Source organism: Pan paniscus, chromosome 4 (genome assembly GCF_029289425.2).
Source record: "Pan paniscus chromosome 4, NHGRI_mPanPan1-v2.0_pri, whole genome shotgun sequence".
In the NCBI taxonomy this organism is placed as follows: Eukaryota; Metazoa; Chordata; class Mammalia; order Primates; family Hominidae; genus Pan; species Pan paniscus.
Genome location: NC_073253.2, coordinates 107,226,823 through 107,240,515, shown reverse-complemented (window position 1 = coordinate 107,240,515; position 13,693 = coordinate 107,226,823). Strand labels below are relative to the sequence as shown.

General features: G+C 39.1%; 1 long non-coding RNA gene across 1 annotated transcript in view; it reads right to left on the bottom strand.

The window, feature by feature from the left end:
• The window catches only part of LOC134730451 (uncharacterized), a 104,529-nt gene that overhangs the window by 33,602 nt on the left and 57,234 nt on the right, over nt 1–13,693 (bottom strand). The window contains exon 3 of the long non-coding RNA XR_010112218.1: nt 8,879–9,011. This is a non-coding gene — a long non-coding RNA (uncharacterized LOC134730451). The remainder of the gene's footprint in view (nt 1–8,878; nt 9,012–13,693) is intronic.

Sequence of the window (13,693 nt, the reverse complement as noted above, 5' to 3'; positions counted from 1 at the left end):
AGATAGTAGTTTCTTGGGACATTTCCAGTTTAAGCCAATTTCCTGGGGAAATTCTTAGTAGCCGCCTGTTCTAAAAAATGTCCTAGAAAGAATGCAGTTTACTTCTTTTCTGAACTCTAGACTGGTAAGTCTTTTAGATACCTCAACCTTGAAATAACAGACACTTTACTTTCAATATGCCCAATATTGAACTACTTGTATCCTTAGCACTCCTTTCTTTCCTACATTCCTACCCTCCCTCAACACCTCCGTCTCCTGTGATCTTTACATGTAGGCTTTTTTTCCAGTGAAGTTCATGGACCTTTACCCTGCTTGAAGGGGTTACCTATAAACTTTCTAGGTGCTCCCCCTCATTCATGGAAGATTCTGGGTGGATTCTGGCTCCCAGTCTCTTTCCCCCAAGTCCACCATTTGTATGAATTGCTTCAGTATCTATGTAGATGACTGTGACAAACTTCATTGATCGCCTACCCAGAAGCCACCCAGTTGTTCCTTTTTCTTCCCATACAATAAACCCTGCTTTTTTTCATGTAGAAACATGTTCAGCCCCAGGAAATGAATGATGATTAGTTCAACTGGTGGTTCTCATTCCTGGTTACCTATTAGAATCTTCTTAAGAGTTAAAGAAAAGAAAAATACCACTACTAGGAACCACCTGAAAGAGTCTGCCATGATTGGAGTGAGATAGGGCACAGATGTTAATGTTTTCTAATTTGTTAGTTACTTTGCTGATAATTCTAATATGCAACCAGGCATGACAACCCTGGCTCCAAACCCACCATGGCAAACCTCAGTACCCTTTGTGATTGGTCCAAGGCTATGCATGCAAAACAATTTGAGAATTTCTACCAAGGCTTTCTGGGAAAACTTTTTTTTCATGATAAAGAATTTCATAAGAAAATATCTCTTTTGCCCTTTCCATTTCTTCTGTCTTGGTTGCTGTCCTAAGAGGATGCTTGTGGCTATTGTAGCTATCTGGAAACTCTGAAGTGGTAAATCAATCTGATAAAGATGGCAGAATGGGAGAGGGTAAAAATCCAGGGTCTCTGAGGTCATTGTTCAATCTGTGAACCAACTGGGCCTGCCTACCTCTAGACTTTAGGTGAGATAAGCAGTAGTCTTACATTAAGGCCACTGTTTGTCAAATCTTATGTGTTTTGCTAAAAGTACATTGAAGATAGATTGCCCCATCCAACCTCCTACATCAAGGGTAAACAAACTCTTTCTGTACGGGGCCAGATGGTAAGTATTTGGGGCTTTGTGGGCCATATAGTTTCTGTTAGATCTACTCAGTGCTGCCATTGTAGTGCAAAAGCAGCCACAGACAATATGTAAACAATTGAATGTGGCTGTTTTCCAATAAAGTGTTATTTACACAACCAGATTTTACCGGTGGGTTATAGTTTGGTGAATCATGTCCTAGATCATCATTAAGAAGTGGCATGGTATCAGCTTTTGCAGGGTTAACTACATCTTTTATTTTTAAATATTTTCCTTTTTTGAGACAGAGTCTTGCTCTGTTGCCCAGGGTGGAGTGCAGTGGCAAGGTCTTGGCTCACTGAAACCTCTGCCTCCCAGGCTCAAGTAATTCTTGTGCCTCAGCCTCCCAAGTAGCTGGGACTACAGGCACGTGCCACCACACCTAGCTAATTTTTTTATTTTTTGTAGAGACAAGGTTTGGCCATATTGACCAGGCTGCCCTCAAACTCTTGATCTCAAGCAATTTGGCTGCCTTGGCCTCCCAAAGTGCTGGGACTGCAGGCGTGAACCACCGTGCCTGGCCCTACATCTTTTACATTTTGAAAGTAAGAGATTAACTTTCTCTTGTGGGGCAATGCAGGACACTACTGGAGAATTGGGAATTTAGTACAGGAGAGGCAAACAGAAGTGTGTTACCTAGACTAAAAGGGTAAGAGAGAATTATGAGGAGGCAAGAAACTTACACAGGGTCCCCTTAGAGGTTTTAGATGGTCCTTAGTAATTTTAGAGATTTTTATCATAAGAACAGAGCAGTGGGCATTGCCTCCATCATCGCAAACTTTATGAGATTTCCTGAAGCAACAAAATCTATTTTGACTCAGACCTTCGATGTTTGTTATTTGAAGAGAGAAATGTTTACTGACATTTTTAAATGATGGTGGGAGGACAAAAGGTCTAGATGGGATTCTAATTTATCAGACTGAACGTCTGGGAGTTTCCTACTGAATGGACAGATTTTTCTTCCTGCAGCAGTCTTATTTAATGGGACATAAAATCTGGTCTTTGACACCAGCTAGCTTTTACCCACCAATTCTTGTATATTTTGGCGACAGCCTAAAAGGTGCTATCTGACTTGCACAAAGAACTTTCACTCGGATCTGATGGAGGCAATCAGTTCTGCATTGTGGAATTTTCCCTCTGAGGTTTCTAGCAAGACAGTGAGACTCATTAGGCCTCTTAGGGGAAGAAAAGGAGCCCACTCTTCAGCTCCATAAGGCCCCTGCAATTGTCCAAATAAATTGAGTATGATTGCTTTTCTTCCCTATTTCACCTTTACAGCTACCTTTTCTCATTTACATTTGAATTTGTTTGTATAAAAATTATGGAAGCATAGTTGCTACCTTTAGGGAGGGGTAATAGGAGCCTTGGGTAGGAGGTCAGGGAGACGTGTAGTTTGTTAGTATTCTTGTATAATATTTGAAATTTTCCATTTGCATATATTACTTTATAAGAAAAGTTGAAATTTACCTGTATTTTAAAAATTGTTGGATGAGTGCATAACAGGTAGCCTTAGTAGATGAAAGTGGTAAGAGAAGGGTGTACTGTGAAATTCATTTAGGTCTTTATGTATACAACTATGTGTACTTACAAAGTACAACTATGTATACTTATGTAGTTGTATACATATTGTCCCCCAGCAGGGCTCAAAACCTAAAGTTAGCCAATGCCTATGAATATTTGTCAAAGAATGCATATATAGCTGCCTTGCCTATTCACACAAGCGAAAGCTTGAACACTGATAAAACTACATAACGCAGGTCTGTGAAGTTTATCCATTGAGAATTAATAGCTCGGTAAATGTTATACTGGTTATGTCCATCCCAGTATTTGTTAGGACCATGGCCACTGGGCCCTAGATAGACATTTGCAGTATGACAAATGTCTGCCTCCACCTGTCCATAGTCGACTGAGCTAGACTAAGCCAAGTAGCAGTAGGAGCTGATGGTGCAGTTGAGGAGAAGATAAAATTATACATGCATAAATGTCATGAGAAAGAATAGGAGCTGTGGGGGGTTATGAACAAATAGAAGTTATAAAGAAAGAAGCAGTAAGTAAGTAGAGGTATTAATGTAGAAAAATGCTACGAGGTAAATGTTGAGGAAACAGCTTATTATTATTACAGGAGAATTAAGAAGCTATACCAACAGAAACAGGAAATGTAGAGAGTAATTGATAGTATATCCTTTAATAGTGTGGCCATTAAAGAGAAGATGTGGAAATTTTGCTGTTGAAGTCCCCAGTGCAACTTTTGTATTTGTGGAGTTTTTTTTTTTTTTTTCTGTTTGTGGATTCCTAGGAAGTCTCTGTTTTTGTATCTTTTTATAGTTATCCCCCTTACCTTGACTTAGCCTGAGTGAGTCTGTGTTTTTTTCCAAAAACCTAATTCAGGCCAAGTGAAAATTCCTGCTCTAGACCTCAGTCATTTTCTCCCAAATAGAAGATCTCTTTAGCTAGGGAGGCTAGGTTGGCATTATTCTTAATGGCTATGTCATGAATCTTAAGTTTCATGTTAATAGGGAATTTATAAAACTCCAAAGAATGTTTCAAGATCTATAAGTAAAAAAGTGCAAATGATATGCAGAGACTGAATATAAAAGAGAGAGGAATGTGTATGTGAGAGGGAGGGGTAGCTGAGTAGAGGAGAAGAGAAAAATTGTGAAATAGATTTCCTCTGTTCATTTCTCTTCCTATCCTCTCCAGGCACACATTTACACCCATTTCTTTCTTTCTTTCTTTCTTTCTTTCTTTCTTTCTTTCTTTCTTTCTTTCTTTCTTTCTTTCTTTCTTTCTTTTTTTCATTATACTTGAAGTTCTAGGGTACATGTGCACAACGTTCAGGTTTGTTACATATGTATACTTGTGCCATGTTTGTGTGCTGCACCCATTAACTCGTCATTTACATTAGGTATATCTCCTAATGCTATCCCTCCCCCATCCCCCCACCCCACAACAGTCCCCGGAGTGTGATGTTCCCCTTCCTGTGTCCATGTGTTCTCATTGTTCAATTCCCATCTATGAGTGATAACATGTGGTGTTTGGTTTTTTGTCCTTGTGATAGTTTGCTGAGAATGATGGTTTCCAGCTTCATCCATGTCCCTGCAAAGGACATGAACTCATCCTTTTTTATGGCTGCATGGTATTCCATGGTGTATATGTGCCACATTTTCTTAATCCAGTCCATCACTGATGGACATTTGGGTTGGTTCCAAGTCTTTGCTATTGTGAATAGTGCCACAATAAACATACGTGTGCATGTGTCTTTATAGCAACATGATTTATAATCCTTTGGGAATATACCCAGTAATGGGACTTGCATCCTCTTTCTACAAGTCTTGGCTTCCCCAACCAGTTTTACTTGAATTGCCATTGTTATAACCTATTTTTCTTCTTCCACACTTTATATTATTCTAGGGTTGAGATACCTACAGAGACCTGAAAGACAATGCAAATTCATGAAGCAGTAGGGGATAGGCTTTTTTGCTTGTTGAACGTATAGGATATTTCTCATTTCCAAAAAATGTATGTTCTGTTTAGTCAAGTCAGGTTAACTGCGGTAACAAACTACCCTCACATCTGAGTGGCTTAACATAATATATTCCTTATCCATGTTACACAGCAGAGTAGATTTGGGGCTGTGCTCCATGCTGTCATCCAGGGATCCAGCTTACTTCCAGTTTGAAGCTCTATGACTCCCTAATCCTCCACGGAATGTTTTGCATTTGGATAAAGGAGAAGTTATGAAGAAGGTACCTCCATTTTTAACCCTTTCAACCTATGTGATCCTGCCGCTTGATCACATTCTGTTGGTCTAGATTCCAAAGGGCTGAGGAACGTAGAACCCATGAAGAAGAAAAGGACACAGATGCTGGTGAACACGAGAAATCTCTACCATATGTAGTCCTCTGAATTAGCAGGGAGGTGGCAGACACTTCTCTTTGCTTACTCAAGAGGAAACAAAAGCTTCTAAAGAGCAAGAGCCCTTCCTCTTCTTTAATGTTGCTGGATCCTTGAACCTGCCTCCCACAACTGAGACTATAAAAATGCCAGACACGTTTCTTTCCTAGCATCCTTTTCAGCTAGAGACAGCCCTAAAACACACTTCCAGTGAGACATAGGTAAAATATGACTGATTTCTTGCCTGATATGATGAAAAAAGTGCAAAAGCAGTGGTATTTTCCTATTCCTTCCTTCTTTCCTCAGTTTGGGTGCAGTTGAGGGAGTGCAGCTGTCTTGCAATCACGGGGCAACAGGCTGGAGGATGAAGCCAATGTGTACAAGAGGGTAGGGTGAAAGAAACAGCCTGGGTCCTCGATAACATTATTGAGCTACTGAACAAACCATTGGCCTGTTCAACTTTGGGCTTTCCTATTCTGGGAGAAAAAAATAAAACAACCCTTTTATATAGGCTTCTCTCTGTTTGGGTATTCTGCTAGTTGCATTCCTAAACATCCTAACTGGTACACTCATAGCAGGTTCAGTGGAGTGATGAGGATGGAAAGTGACGGCTGTCATTGGAGACTGATTAAACTGAATTCAAAGGAGAGAAACAATGGCCATAAGAAGGCTGGCTGTGATGGGAGGTAGGGAAAAAGGAGACTCAGCTTAGAACTTTTTTCTATAAGACAGTGTATGTGGGGATTAAGGGTATAGACTCTGGATTCAGAAAGACAGTGGCTCGGATTCTAATGCTGTCATTTATTAGTTATGAACAAGTTGCTTAATCTCACTTAGGCTCTTTTTCCTTGTGTGTAAAATGAAGAATAAAGCAGAGCATATCAAAGAATTGTTGCAAGGGCTAAGTCAAGTCACACAGGCTAAGCTCTTAGCACAGTGCCTAGCAAGTGTTTAATACATGTTAGCTATGATTTAGGTCATCACTGATCTCTAGCCTTTTATATCTACTAATGCATATCTCCCCCTGGATTGCCCCATACATACCTCAAACTTCTAGAGTCTGCCCTTTCCCTCCCTCCCACCATATGCTCTTCATTTCTGCAAATTAGGCCGATGTCTTGGGGTAGCAGAAAGACATGTGGTGTGCTGTATGAAACTAGATGTTGGGGCTTGGGCAGATTTGATTCATGGAGCATGCTATGAGCTGTCTGGTTATCCAAGGAGCCCAATAAAAGCTGATCTCATCCTACTGATTGAGTTTGCTGACACTCTCATCATTTCCTTGTACAGTTTTTATGGTTCACAATGACTGTTGCCAGCATCTAGAAGGAATTACTTTTCCAGTCAGTGCAATCATGCTATTTATCAAAAGAAACATTGGACAATCAGAATGGGCTGCAGAGCTGTGTCCTGAGCTATCTGGCCAACTCCCGGCAAGAAGCTTCTTTGTCCTTTAAAGACTGAACTTTATCCTCAAGCAGTAACAGGACTGGAATGAAAGGAGTTTGGAATTATTCTGCTTTGGTATGTGAAGAATAACTTACTGTGTATGCATATGAGGGGACATTTTTAAAGGAAGAAAACAATTATAGGATGTTTGTCTCTGCCTCACTGACCTCTCCATTTTAACCTTGTTCATTTTGCTTGAAGGATGTTTTGACTCTGTTTATGAATACAAATATTTTATGTAATTCATTCATTTATTCAATATTTGCTGATTGTCTTCTCTGGCCTCAGCACTGCTGAAGGTAGTGGGATACACTGCCACATGAGTCAGAGGAGGTTCCTGCTTCCAAGGAGGCTGAGCCTCAGCTTTTGGGGTACATGGTGTAACAGACCTGGGTTGAAGGGATTGGATATGGCAAAGAGGAATGTTCCAGGAAACAAACGTCAAAATTGTTTTAAGGGGAGTGTTGGCTGTAGAACCTATACCTCTTAAAATGTCAGAGATGCCATAGAACAAATATTAGTTTTTCTATCATGCTTCTACCTATAGTTTTTCACTATAGCATTGAAATATGCAGAGCTCCTATTTAAGTCAAAAGCTATTGTATAATCTTTTCTGAATGAAGGCAGTAATTACTCCTTATAATATGGTTTATTATAAGAAATTGATAAAATGTTAGATCTCAAAACAATATGCACAATAAAATCCTGATACAACATAGTTAATCTATACTTTGGGGGTTTCTTTCAATTATCATTATAAAAAGGTTTCACTCTAACAAGAAGAGCAGATTAATTTGTAAAAGAATTAGATATGCTGGTTTAGTTCAATAAAGAAAAACAAGCAGTAGGAAGAAATGTGGATATAGTGAGACACTGACAAAGAATACAAAGCATCAGTGAGTCCTTAAGATAAATCTACTTCAGCATTTTGTTCTAATAATTGCAGGTGAAATTAACTATTTTTGGGGAAGAATAACAGGAATGAATCAATTCTATTTCAGGTTGACATTTTGATGTCAGGTTTTAAGCATTTGTAATTTCAAATTGAGGTTAAGAAATGGAAAATATGGCATTTGAAAATTTTAATGAATATCTATGTTTATGGATACTGTTTTTCTATGTAATATGTATGCATTTTTAGTATAACCATTTTCTTTCTCAAACAACTTTTTTAGAACCACACCCCTTTCTAAAGTACCCTACATCCCTTGAGTTAATCTCTGGGCTTCTCAAAAGAGTCTTCATGGAAATAAACTGATCCTATACCCTGGCCAGTCAGTGTCCTTCTCATTTTAGAAATGAGAACAATGCCCATTCTCCTCCTCTCTGAATTGCTGGAGCTGTGAGTTGTGGCACTCAGGGGGGTCAGTGCTCACGTTTTCTACCATGTGTCTTGTCTGCAGAGCCGAAGAGAAGATGAAACACGAACCCAGAGGAGCAGGATGACAGGCAGAGTCCCTTGTTCCAAATGTTTCCAGGTTCACTGCCAGATTTCTGTTCTGAATTGTGTAAGACAAACTGCTATCCTGATTTGCTCGTGTTTGTTAAGCTAGTTCAAGTTGGGTTTCCATCACATGCAACCAAGTGATTCCTGAACTGGTGCAGTCATTCCCACCATTGCCCCGTGAAAGCCTTTCCATTAATTCAGGCTTTTCAGCTTATTTCCTGAACCCCATTTGTGTGCCTTCCTCTGCATCTCTGCATTGTAACTGCCATCACTTCATCCCCTGTGGAAGTGCAATCCTTACTTAGCATCCATCCCAAGTCCCTCTACCATTGTACACCTCTGGCCAACCACCTCAGCCCTCAGCATTCCCTCCAATCTTGGAACTCACGTGGTCTTTGTTCTCAGTATGTGATCACTGGCTCTTTCCTTTTCTCCAAACTCCTTGAGTACTGAGACAGTATGTCTTAGCTTTCTGTCTCTCCAGTGCCTTAAACATTGTAGCTACTCAGTTTTGATAAATATGATGTTGCCAACTATCATTTTATAGGTATGTAAGAATCTTGAAAGTACAATGGGAAATGAACTTAAATATAATAACTCATTTTAGCTGAGTAAGAATTTTAGAATTAGGTTAAATTGAACAGCAGTAGTTCTTATAGTGATGAGTTTTATAGGAAGATGCTACTGTATTGTATACATACACCCTGTTTGTCAATGAGGATGTATATTGGAACATAGGATTGCTAACTTAATTAATGTCATACAAGGTTGTTATAGCACAGCTGTCAAGACCAAGCATTCCTGGCATTTTATGTTGATGTTGAATACTTTTTCTATTTTCTTCAACTGACTTGAAATTATGTCATTCTCCTGGCCCAGTCGTCTTCTAGGCAGGTCAATTGTCCCATGCTACAGATATGTTTATGATGCTGTTCTAATGTCATCGTGCTTCCACCAATCCCTGAAAGAAATTGTCTTTTGAGCTTTACCCTGCTTCCACATCTATTTCTTTGAGGGTAACACCAGCTGCCTTCCAACTTAAATAAATAATACAGCATGATATTTTCCTTGCATTCTTGGATGCAAGCCCACCTCTATTAATTCCAAACATTTTGTTAGCTGTTAAAGTGCTTGACCACACCCAAAATAATTGGCAGAAATAAAGACTGAGGAACACGGACACTATACAGAACACATTCACTGTAGAAAGGGAAAACATAGTCACGGTAGGAAGGCAAAATGAGAACTCAGCAGTGAGCGTTTTTTAGCTTGTGTATAAACTCTTGCAGTCAAGTGCTTATTGTAGCAGTCAGAGCACAGAGAAAATGTTCAGTATTGGAGAACTGAAATAGAGTGTATATGTGTACTGATATATGTGTACATACTTTGGGGAAATATTTCCAAAACAAAATGCTTTACAACAAATTAGGGGTAGATAAAACAGCATTAAACCAGGTAACTTGGACAGAAAAAGAAGTTAACTGTAAACATATATTCAATGTTTCTAAATATGCCTTTTTTGCTGAACACAAATAGACTCAAAATGTAGTGCTTTGATTTGGGCTTGTGAACAGAAATTGAAGGAGAGAGATCCTTAAATGTAAAAAACTAGATCACAAAAATAACAGACCATAAGTCAGAATACCAAGGTAGTCATAAGCTTGAGCTGGAATGATGATTATTCTAGTTAGCAAAAACAGCAAGGTAGAGGAGAGACTATGATAAGCAGAATATACGAACACAGAAATTTCAGAAAAGTTTGGGTCACAGGGCTTGGCAGGCTGGTGAAGGTCACCAGACTAAATATTATTTTCACAGGATGCAAGACTTTTGACTGGAAAGTAAACTCTGTTCTGGTGAAAATTCTGACAAGCCTCCATTCTAGTCAAATGACTGGCATCTGTATTATTTAAAAATAGTTTTGTATGGCTCAGGAAATGTGGGAGAAATACTTTTTTCTCAAAAAAGCTAATACCTGCAAGTGTTGTGTGTGGATAAGAGATAGCTCAGCATCACAGATCCATTGGGTTTCATCTTAATAAGAAAAATAAATTACAACCATTTTTTTTTAAAAAGGAGGTAGCAAATTTGCTATGCAGGGAAAATTATAAATTAAGATTTCAGCTTCTGGCACTGCAAGATCAGAAGAAATGCTGAGGGCTATATTTTTGAGAAATGAGTACAGTAAAATACAGAGGAAAGAAGTCCCTCTTCCTATTGTGCTCCTAAGATGACAGCATAAATGGTCACATCTACTTAATTCCCAGGAACTGCATCACTTCTCTTTCCAGCAGGGCCAGTTTCATGGGTGCACAACCTGGTGCAGCTACACACAACCCTTCTCTCAGAAGGGGCCCCGTACTTGATTTAGTGCTCTCCTGTTGCTCTCTTGAATTCTTCATAGTTTTAGTTTTGTGCTTATGGAATAAGGATCATCTGCATGAGCAGAGGAGCCCCTGAAGGTGCAGCCCACATGGGTTCAAGCTGGCAGGCACCCTAGCAGCAGGCAGTGGCACACAATGAGCATCTGACCTGGCAAGCACATGCCTTAAGCAGTCTGGGATCCCTTGGCTCCCCTAGTGGGGTGGGGTGCAGCTGGGGGTCAAGACTCGGGTCTAGATTGGTGGTGATGACAGCAGTATCCCTGGCCCTGAAAAAGAGGTGGGTATGGCGTGGGGGCAGCACTGGGACCTGGACTGTGACCCCAGTTTGCAGTTCATCTTGGGAGCCCATCCCTTTGACTTGTGCACAAATATTAATTCTCTGCTTTGAGCTCTGACGTAGGAACTGCTGCCACTAAGGCAGTAAATGTTGTCAGTAAATAATTAAAAAATAAAATCATATGAATGGACATTGCAAATAAAGCAGATCAGTGAGCCATTATGATTCTTCAAAGAGTTTAGAATCTTTGGGTTTGAAAACCACTGCAATCCTGAAAAACAAATATCCACAGACTTAGAAATATGATAGTTCTATTTTTAATTTTAATTTTTAACTTTTTGAGGATGCTACGTACTGTTTTTCATAATGACTGTACCAACCACATTCAACATCAACAGTATGCAGTGGTTCCCTTTACACTACATTCTCATCCATACTTGTTATTTTTTTCCTTTTCTATTAAAACCATTCTAACAGGTATAAGGTCATATCTCATTGTAGTTTTAATTTGCTATTCCCTGATGATCAGTGATGCTGATCATTTTTTATATGCCTGCTGGCTATTTGTATGTCCACTTTTGAGAAGTGTCTATTCAGATCCTTTGCTCATTTTTAAATAGGGTTATTTGTTTTCTTGCTGTTTGAGTTTTTTATACATTTTTTATATTTAACCCCTTATCAGATGTATGGTTTGCAAATGTTTTCTCCCATTCCATAGGCTGTCTCTTTATTCTGTTGATTATTTCCTTTTTTGTGCAGATGTTTTTATTTTGATATACTCCTGTTTTGTCTATTTTTGCTTTGGTTGCCCGTGCTTTCGGGGTCACATTAAAAAAAATCATTGTCCAGTCCCATGTGAAGGAGCTTTTTGTTTCTTAGTGTACTTTTCGCATCATTTTCTTCCAGTAGTTTTACAGTTTTAGGTCTTAAATGTAAGTCTTTAATCCACTTGAGTTTACTTTTGTCTATGATATGAAATAAGGGTCTAATTTCATTCTTCTACATGTGGGTATCCAGTTTTCCCAACACTGTTTACTGAAGAGGCTGTTCTTTCCCCATTATGTATTCTTGAAATGTTTGTCAAAAATCAATTGACCATAAATGCATGGATTTATTTCTGGGCTCTCTATTCTGTTCCATTGGTCTATGTGTCTGTTTTTATGCCAGAACCATACTGAATTTGTTTACTGTAGCTTTGTAGTGTATTTGAAGTCAGGTAGTGTGATGCCTCCAGCTTCATGGTGGTTTTTTTATTTGTTTAGTTTTTTGTTTTTTGCTACAGATTGACTGGCTACTCAAGGTCTTCTGTGCTTTCATACAAATTTTAGAATTGTTTTCTCTATTTCTGTGAAAAAAGTGTAATTGAGACTTTGATAGACATTACATTGAATCTGTAGGTCACTTTCAGGTATACGGATGGGGAGACATATTTACTTTAATCAGTCATTAGTGTAAAGAGGTAGATCATCAACAAATTTTATTAGGTCTGATGAGAAAAGTACTACAGTGTACATCTCTCCTCATACCAATTTTGAATCCTTTAGAGAATGTTTCTTAAAGCATAATCTATTGACTTCCTATGTAAATAAGTAAATAATAAATATATACCCGGACTAGGGGAAGGGGAACTTGTTAAAAATGGTTTCTCCCTGGCAACATCACATCGGAACACCTAAGGATGCTGCCTTGGAATTCATATTTTTAACAGGCTCCCTAGGTAATTGTGATGCACACTAAATTTGGAAACTACTGTCGCAAGAGAAAGGAAAGGCAGAAAAATGAAGTTATGAGAGCTTTGGCCAGCAAGACTTCTTTTTTCTTCTTTCTTTCTTTTTTTTTTTTTTTTTTTTTTTGAGATAGAGTCTTGCTTTGTCAACCAGGCTGGAGTGCAGTGGCATGATTTTGACTCACTGCAACCTCCGCCTCCTGGGTTCAAGTGATTCTCCTGCCTTAGCCACTGGAGTTGCTAGGATTACAGGCGCATGCCACCATGCCCAGCTACTTTCTGTGTTTTTAGTGGAGACGGGGTTTCACCATGTTGGCCAGGCTGGTCTCAAACTCCTGAGCTCAGGTGATCCACTCGCCTCAGCCTCCTCAAAGTGCTGGGATTACAGGCATGAGCCACCACGCCCGACCCAGTAAGACTTCTTGCCATATCTAGTGCTTCAAGGAAATGCATGATGAGGTGGTGGGGAAAGGGAAACAGGCACGCTAGAGGCCTGGAAGTCCTTAGGAGCTTGAGACAGTGAATGTGTCCATGAATCACCGATACAAAGCCAGCACAGGTAAATCCTGTAGGAACGTTGACCAAATGCCTGTAATATTGTTGAAGAGCAAAAACACTCAGACCAAAGCCATCATTTTGACAGCGATGTAAGAAGAGACCTATGTATGTAAGCAGATATGTTTATTTTACTAGTTGTCTTAGACACAAAATAATTTCAAAAAAAAATTAGAACCACAAATTGTAGTTCTCAGTACCAGATTTATTTTACAGTCGATTGTCAGGCTTTTACTTAATTATAGTTGAAAAATTACTCCTGGAAAATGCCTAGCAAATCTATGTTGTACACAACTTAGAAAAGAGATCTTACAGAGTATTTAGGAAGAGGAAACATTTTTAAGTTTTTACAAAGCATAAAATGGAAAGAGAATTTCCCCTATAATTCTCTTATTAGATTTTGTACCAAATGAGTGTGGAAGTACAGTTCAACATGTCTAATAGAGCTTTGTTCAGAGACAGCAAGAGTTTTGCTCCACAATTCTTGAGAATGGAGCAACTTTCCTTCACTAGTCCCCACCCTTCTCAATCCACCAGTACCACATTTTTACCCAGTGACCCTCAGCTTTCTGGGATACTCAAGCTGTAGAATCTCAAGGTTTAAAATACCAAGTTATTTATTCTAATCTCCTCTCTAGGACTTAAGTCCAACCTACAGTATATGTAAAACTGCTCCTTTCTGGTAATGGAGACCTTATTCT